At 40.5% G+C, this 8,505-nt stretch overlaps 1 non-coding gene across 1 annotated transcript; it reads right to left on the bottom strand.

Annotated features, from left to right (window-relative positions):
• Positions 1–1,177: 1,177 nt before the first annotated feature.
• On the bottom strand, positions 1,178–1,300 carry LOC133041860 (small nucleolar RNA SNORA26). The gene has a single exon (XR_009689415.1). It is a non-coding gene; the product is annotated as a small nucleolar RNA SNORA26 (small nucleolar RNA).
• Between the last annotated feature and the right edge of the window lie 7,205 nt (positions 1,301–8,505).

Below are 8,505 nucleotides of genomic sequence, written 5' to 3' on the forward strand. Positions count from 1 at the left end.
TATCTATTAACATCTTTGCAGTCTAATATAGAAATTTCCTTGAAATAGATATTTTTCCTCCACATTTTGCTACTAATTCATTATTTTCAGATGCAATGAATGATGACACATTTTGTTTCATTTAGGGAATATTTTTAGCATTTCTAGCTTAAAAACTCAACTTTCAGATAACTAAGATCACGGCATCCAGTCCCATCACTTCATGGCAAATAGATGGGGAAACAGTGAGACTATTTTTTGGGGCTCCAAAATCACTGCAGATGGTGACTGTAGCCATGAAATTAAAAGACCCTTGCTCCTTGGAAGAAAAGCTATGACCAACCTAGACAGTATATTAAAAAGCAGAGACATTACTTTACCAACAAAGGTCTGTCTGGTCAAACTACGGTTTTTCCAATGGTCATGTATGGATGTGAGAACTGGACCAAAAAGAAAGCTGAGTGCAGAAGAATTGATCTTTTTGAACTGTGGTATTGGGGAAGACTCTTGAGAGTTCCTTGAACTTCAAAGAGATCCATCCTAAAGAAAATCAGTCCTGAATATTCATTGGAAGGACTGATGGTGAAACTGAAACTCCAACACTTTGGCCACCTGATGGGAAGAACTGATTCATTGGGAAAGACCCTGATGCAGGGAAAGATTGAAGGTGGGAGGAGAAGGGGACGACAGAGGATGAGGTGGTTGGATGGCATCACCAACTTGTTGGACATGAGTTTGAGTAAACTCTGGGAGTTGGTAATGGACAGGGAGGCCTAGCATGCTACAGTCCATGGGGTCGCAAAGAGTCGGACATGACTGAGTGACGGAACTGAACTGAAGCTTAAAAATATTTAAGATGCTTAAATTATTAACCATAGATGTTATATTTATCCTTCACTTAAAGATATTTTAAGTCACATTAGGAAAAGATCCTACATTTCTAACCATAATATTCCATTTTCTCACCATATTTTCTTATCCTTGCCTTCCTGCTCCAATTCCTCCTCACTCAGCCTCCTAGCACTTCATTGCATTGTAACATTCTAGATCATTCCCCTGCGATATTTCTTTCTTTTTTTTAATTATCACAGTAAGTTTATTTATTTATTTATTTCTTGAAGGTCAAGTTTAAATTTAATGACTTTGGTATTAACTATACACGTACTAGTAAGTGCTAAGACTTAAAATCTTCCGGTTCAGTTGTGACTCCAGACAGGATCCAGAGAGGAGTTCTAAAAATCTCTTCTCTGGGTTTTATGGAGACTTTCTTTACCCTCCTGTGTTAGCCTCTTAAGGCACTGCGTCAGCCTTAAAAGGGCACTTCAAAGGGCACCCTGCGATATTTCTAAATATTTGGAAAGGCAGTCTCATACATGCAGTCTTTCAAGCCCTTTTTGGATGCCTAAGAATGGCCCTTAAACCTAGGACACTTTCTTATCAAAAGATAAAGTACACTCACAGACTGTGCTGGTGCTAGTCACCATGTGGGAATATCTTCTCGTGTTTCACACCCAATGTAGTACCCCTTTGATCTACTTAAGTGTGTATGTCATATGATACCTGACCAGCCACCCTGCTATATCTGTCCTCTGATGGAAAGGGACGGGGTCCTTCTGTTGCCTTGTGAGATGGGCGTGTGTAGGACAGATGCCCTGTGCTGGCCTCTGGGAGTGACCCAATGGCTATGGGGAACCCCTGTGCACTCCTGAAGCTGATCTCGCTCTGTTTCTTCTTCTCCATGTGAGTAAAGCATTGTTCCGTCCATTTCTCGACTGTGTTGTGTTTTCCTTGGTGACTCTGATAATAAGATGCAGCGGGCAGAAGTGCTTGAACTTCTGGTGATAGGCAACAGTGCCACATGTCTGATGCCAGATCTTCAGTACAAGTACTGTTTCTTTATTTTGCTTTCATGGAAACTGTTTGAACTCTGTGCCCAAGTGCAGTATCTGAGTGGAGATTTAGGAAGGATTTGAAAGGGCTCTGTACTAACACAATCCTTGAATTTAAGGCATCAAGTCAAGTTTGCACAAATCCCCAAGGGAAAGAGGAAACTTCAAGGGATACTGAATTAAAACTATTGTATTCTATTTTTGGGGGGGGGGGGCATGCTGCATGGCATATGGTATGTTATTTCCCTGACCAGGGATCAAACCTGCCTCCCCCAGCTGGGAACTATTGCCCTAGCCAACAGTCCCCAATCCTATTCAGACCCATAGATACCCTAACTTGCATACAAACTTCCCCAAAGTAAATGTATATATTTACTTTGTTTTATATATATATAAAACACTAAGTCACTTTGGTTGTGTCCAACTCTTTGTGAACCTATGGACTGTAGCTGGCCAGGCTCCTGTGTCTATGGGATTCTTCTGGACAAGAATACTGGAGTGTTGCCTTGCTGTCCTCCAGGGGACCTTCCTGACCCAGGGATCAAACCTGCATCTCTTACATCTCCTGCATTGGCAGGCAGGTTCTTTAGCACTAGCGCCATCTGGGAAGTCATATATATATATTAATATATATATGGTATAATATAAATCAGGGAAAAAGAAAAGCAATTCATAATAAAATAACACATCAAACAGAAACTATCTAGCCCAAATTTTACTTTGAAAAACATAATGATCTAGATTGAATACTTGCACTCATTTTTTCATTTTTAATTCATAGAAAAAAATCTCTTTAAAATTTTTGTATGCAAAGAGACAGCATAGCTTACTAAGAGGGAAACTCTACACATTGACTGCCAAGGTTTGAATCCTGAATCCGGTCTCTCTCTAGCAAGTTACTTAAGCTCTTTGGCAAGTTACTCAAGCTCTCAGTGTCTTACTTTCCTTATGTGACCTTAGGGAGTTCTTATGAGTCTTCAATGAGCAAAGCACTTAGACAAGGATCAGTAAATGCTAGCTCTTATTATTTTTGTGAAATGACTTGAATGAGACCACTGAACATGCCAACAGAGAAGCAAAGTACATTTGCAAAACTTTTATAAAGATTTATCCTGTTTTTCCCTTAATTTAAGCTATTCTCAAAGCATATTTTAAAAAATGCAACCTTCTGAAATTGAAGACAGCTCTAGGCAAGGGCTCTGGAAGGAGGAGAGGAGCTCAGACTATAAGGATATGCAAGTTGGGAAGCAGAAGCAATCCCTAAGTCTGGCTGGGAAGGATGTGTTTGAGCTCATAAACTCAGACACTCAAGGATTTAAGACTTCCCAAAGGTATAGAAGTGAAGAAGGAAAATCCTTTTTCACTCTCTACGCAAACATTTTATCCATTGCCAAAGGTTACTACTGCTAATAGTGTCTTAGATTTCCTCCCAAAAAGCATTTACAAATATAGAAACACGTGGGACTTGCCTGGTAGTCCAGTGGTTAAGGATCTGCCTGCCAGTGCAGGGGACTTGGGTTTGATTCCTGCTCTGGGAAGATCCCACAAGCCTCAAGTCTCTGAGCCAGTGCTCCAGAGCCCTTAAGCTATAGCTACTGAAGCTCTTGCTTGGGCCTAGAGCCTGTGCTCTGCAACAAGAGAACTCACTGCAACGACAAACCCACATACCGCAACTAAAGAGTAGCCCGCACTTGCCACATCGAGGGAAATCCTGTGTGCAGAAATGAAGACCCAGAACAGTAAAAAATAAAATAAATAAACAAATAAATGAATTTTTAAAAAATGCAGAAGCATTTTTTTTTGTTTGTTTTAAATAAAGAAACCGAAGTTTGTCCTTGATTGTCTCTGTATTACTATATTATACTACAAGACCAGGATGAGATTCCATCATGTTTGAGAGGAATTCATTGAGGGTGGTTTGACTTAAAATACAGGCTGCACAGCAGAGCTGAAATTTCACTTTAGAGAGTCTGTAGGTCATTCCAAAGAAGCAGGAAGTTATCCTATGAAGCTACTGACACTAAAGTACGGGAAGCTTGTGTGCTGCCAAGTGGGAAACAAGCTCCCTATAGATTAAAAGATTCGGGACAGAGAAAGGAAACTAGGATTTCAGACATGGATCCCAACTGAAAATCCACTCCAAAATGCAGTGTTGATTTCTGATGAATGCCTTTATCGTGTGAAAGGTTTTGACAGTATCCTTCAGGATAAGTGGCAGCAGAAATCTATTTCATATTGGTAATGAATTTCTTAAGCCACCTGGGAAGGTTCACTAATTCCACATAGATCCTTTCTTCCCTCACAGATGGTATTTTGTGGTAAACACACAAATACATGAGTCTTCTCTGTGCCAGACATCATGTTAAGTGATAAGTTTATAAAAATAATCAGCATTTTGTCCTTGACCTCAGGGACTTCAAGTGAAAATAAGAAACAGTTTCCCCTAATGGTCTAGAGGGTATGCCACCTGTAACCCTTAGCTATCAGGAGGTGGACACAGAGAGAGCATCCTTAGAGTCTTAGGATAGCTCTTTATTAATAAATATTTATATTTATTCACTTTCAACAAATATTTACTAAGTACAAATATTCCATTGTAGGTCCTGGTAAGTCATTGTAGGGACTTTGGGTTTTACTCTGTGAGATGGAAGGAATTTGAGTTTTTAAATTTAATTAAAAAATTTTTTTTTTCAATTTTTTGGCTGTGCCTTGTGGCATGTAGGATCTTAGTTCCCAGAACAAGGATTGAAACCAGGTCCCCTCCTGCATTGGCGGCATGGAGTCTTAACCACTGGACTGCCAGGGAAGTCCTGGGATTAGAGTTTTTTTGAGCAGAGAAGTGATGGGATCTAACCTACATATTAACAGATTTGCTATAGTTACTGTATGGAGAGTATAATTTAGAGATTGATGGCAGAAAAATCAGCTATGGAGTTATTACAATAATCAGTAGAAAAAGAGAGAGGGAGGGAAGAAGGAGAGGTGATGGTGGCTTGAATCAGGGTGTTGATGGGAGAGGTGGTAAAAATCAATTATGTTTAAGGAATCTTCATACTGTTCTTCACAATGGCTGTATCAGTTTACATTCCCACCAACAGTGTAGAAGAGTTCCCTTTTCTCCACATCCTTTCTATCATCTGTTTGTAGATGTTTTGATAATGGCCATTCTGACTGGTATGAGGTGATACCTCATTGTAGTTTTGATTTGCATTTAATAATTAGAAACCAACACAAAAAAAACTTTAAAAAGAAAAAAAATCAATTGTGTTCATTCTGAAGATGTGCTTGTTAATGGATTAGATGTGAAGATTGAGCATTTTGTCAATGAAGAGTTGGATTAATAGGGATTAGAGTTTAAGCAGGCATGTATGCTATATACTGGAATATGTTGAAGTGAATATGAACACAAGAGAATGACTTGTGACTGATTGTGGAAGGTAAATTAGATGAAAAGGGATGTGAGCACCTGAGATGAGGTAAGGAAAAGTGAAAACGTGGTAGGATCAACAAATTGTTGGTTTTGATATGATCAGAGATCTTTGGAGACAAGGTTCTAAGAGAGTGAACTAGAAAAATAGGTCATGGTGGGAAGTTAGAGGCTGGAAATTTAGATTATGTGTGGTTTGCAATTTTTGGTAATAACCAGGTCTAAGATGCCTAAAAGAAGCAGAAGATATTAAGAAGAGGTGGCAAGAATACACAGAAGAACTGTACAAAAAAGATCTTCATGACCCAGATAACCATGATGGTGTGATCACTCACCTAGAGCCAGACACCCTGGAATGTGAAGTCAAGTGGGCCTTAGGAAGCATCACTACGAACAAAGCTACTGGAGGTATGGAATTCCAGTTAAGCTATACCAAATCCTAAAAAATGATGCTGTGAAAGTGCTGAGCTCAATATGCCAGAAAATTTGGAAAACTCAGCAGTGGCCACAGGACTGGAAAAGATCAGTTTTCATTCCAATCCCAAAGAAAGGCAATGCCAAAGAATGCTCAAACTACCACACAACTGCACTCATCCCACATGCTAGCAAAGTAATGCTCAAAATTCCCCAAACCAGGCTTCAAACATGCGTGAACTGTGAACTTCCAGATGTACAAGCTGGTTTTAGAAAAGGCAGAGGAACCAGAGATCAAATTGTCAACATCCACTGGATCTTTGAAAAAATAAGAGAGTTCCAGAAAAACATCTTCTTCTGCTTTATTGACTATGCCAAAGCCTTTGATGGATCACAACAAACTGTGGAAAATTCCTCAAGAGATGGGAATACCAGACCACCTTACCTGCCTCCTGAGAGATCTGTATGCAGGTCAAGAAGCAACACTGAGAACCGGACATGGAACAACAGACTGGTTCCAAATTGGGAAAGGAGCATATCAAGGCTGTATATCGTCACCCTGCTTATTTAACTTACATGCAGAATACATCATGAGAAATGCTGGGCTGGATGAAGCACAAGCTGGAATCAAGATTGCCAGGAGAAATATCAATAACCTCAGATATGCAGATGACACCACCCTTATGGCAGAAAGTGAAGAGGAACTAAAAAGCCTCTTGATGAAAGTGAAAGAGGAGAGTTTAAAATCTGGCTTAAAACTCGCCATTCAAAAAACAAAGATCATGGCATCTGGTCCCATCTTTTCATGGCAAATAGATGGGGAAACAGTGGAAACAGTGAGACTTTATATTTTTGGGCTCCAAAATCACTGCAGATGGTGACTGCAGCCATGAAATTAAAAGACGCTCCTTGGAAGAAAAGCTATGACCAACCTAGACATCATATTAAAAAGCAGAGACATTACTTTGCCAACAAAGGTCCATCTAGTCAAGGCTATGGTTTTTCCAGTAGTCATGTATGGATGTGCGAGTTGGACTATAAAGAAAGCTGAGCACTGAAGAACTGATGCTTTTGAATTGTGGTGTTGGAGAAGACTCTTGAGAATCCCGTGGACTGCAAGGAGATCCAACCAGTCCATCCTAAAGGAGATCAGTCCTGAATATTCACTGGAAGTACTGATGCTGAAGCTGAAACTCCAATACTTTGGCCACTTGATGTGAAGAACTGACTCATTTGAAAAGACCCTGATTCTGGGAAAGATTGAAGATGGGAGAAGAAGGGGATGACAGAAGATGAGATGGTTGGATTGCATCATCTACTCAATGGACATGAGTTTGAGTAAACTCTGGGAGTTGGTGATGGACAGTGAGGCCTGGTATGCTGCAGTCTATGGGGTTGCAAAGAGCTGGACACAACTGAGTGACTGAACTGAACTAAACTTAAGATGCCTCATGGGATTGAATGGCTGATATAAAGTGATGGACAAGATCATGGAGAGCAGGTAAAGCACTTTCGTGGCTACACTATTGGAAAGATCATCTATCTGGATTTTAAAATGACTAAATGAATACTGTAATTGTGTTGAAGAGAGTGACATGAGCCAGGAGTAAAATCTGGTGGACCTGGTGGATGATTGTAACAAGAAGAGATACAAGGGGTTGTGTGCATGTGTAGTTGCTCAGCTGTGTCAACTCTTTGCAATCCTTTGGACTGTAATGCACCAGGCTCTTCTGTCTATGGGATTTTCCAGGCAAGAATACTGGAGTGGGTTGCCATTTCCTTCCCAAGGGGATCTCCCTGACCCAGGGTTTGAACCCGTGTCTCCTGTGTCTCCTGCATTCCAGGCAGATTCTTTACCTGCTGAGCCATCGGGGAAGCCCTAAAGGGTGGTTATAGACAAATGATTCAAGATTCAAAGTCAGGGAACTTTAGGGAGGAGAAAAAGAGAAGGACCTGGAGGGGAAGAAAGGAGGAGCCCTGCCTCACATCTTATTTTACTCACATATCCAATATTTCCAGGTAAACGGAAGAAAAAGAGCTTGTACATAGAGGATCCCAGGGGCAAGTCAGGTTTACAACAGAGCAAGAAGGTGAAGGAAATTAGGAGAGAAGAGACTGAAAAAATAAGAGAGTTTGCTGATGACAGTCTACGAGTTCCAGACAGCATAGGGCTCACTCCTCACTTCTGCTTCTGGAAAAAAGGAGCCCTTTCGGCCTGCAAAAGTTGCCCAGGCTTTGGTAAATCGTGAATCTGTGCTAACAGAGTATATCCTCTTTTGGATTTTTGAAGTCGAAATGCCTTTTGCATTTTAGGATTAATATACTTCATCTGTTCTAGAAAGAACTTAGACGTAGAATCAATCCATCTATCCACTATAGGTTTTCTGTAATGGCTACCTGAAGGAACTCATCAGTAACAGAGAAGAGACCCATTCAGATTGATGGTACCCCCAGGACTAAGACTTTAAGCACATATCTTGGAACAGAGACTTCCTGAACCTCTAAGCAAGTCGCATGTTTGGTAAAGGAATTAACACTAAGAAGAGACATGAGGTTCCTGGAACATTATGTGGTTCAACACTGATAGTTTTTCTATCCAGCAGGATAAAAGTTCAGAGCCAGGCTGTATTTATTACCTACTTTTTGTTATACTTACCACCTTGAACTCTGCAATCTGGTTCAGTTCAGTTCAGTCGCTCAGTCGTGTCTGACTCTTTGCGACCCCATGAATTGCAGCACGCCAGGTCTCCCTGTCCATCACAAACTCCCGGAGTTTACTCAAACCCATGTCCATTG

Source organism: Dama dama, chromosome 20, assembly GCF_033118175.1.
Source record: "Dama dama isolate Ldn47 chromosome 20, ASM3311817v1, whole genome shotgun sequence".
Lineage (NCBI taxonomy): Eukaryota > Metazoa > Chordata > Mammalia > Artiodactyla > Cervidae > Dama > Dama dama.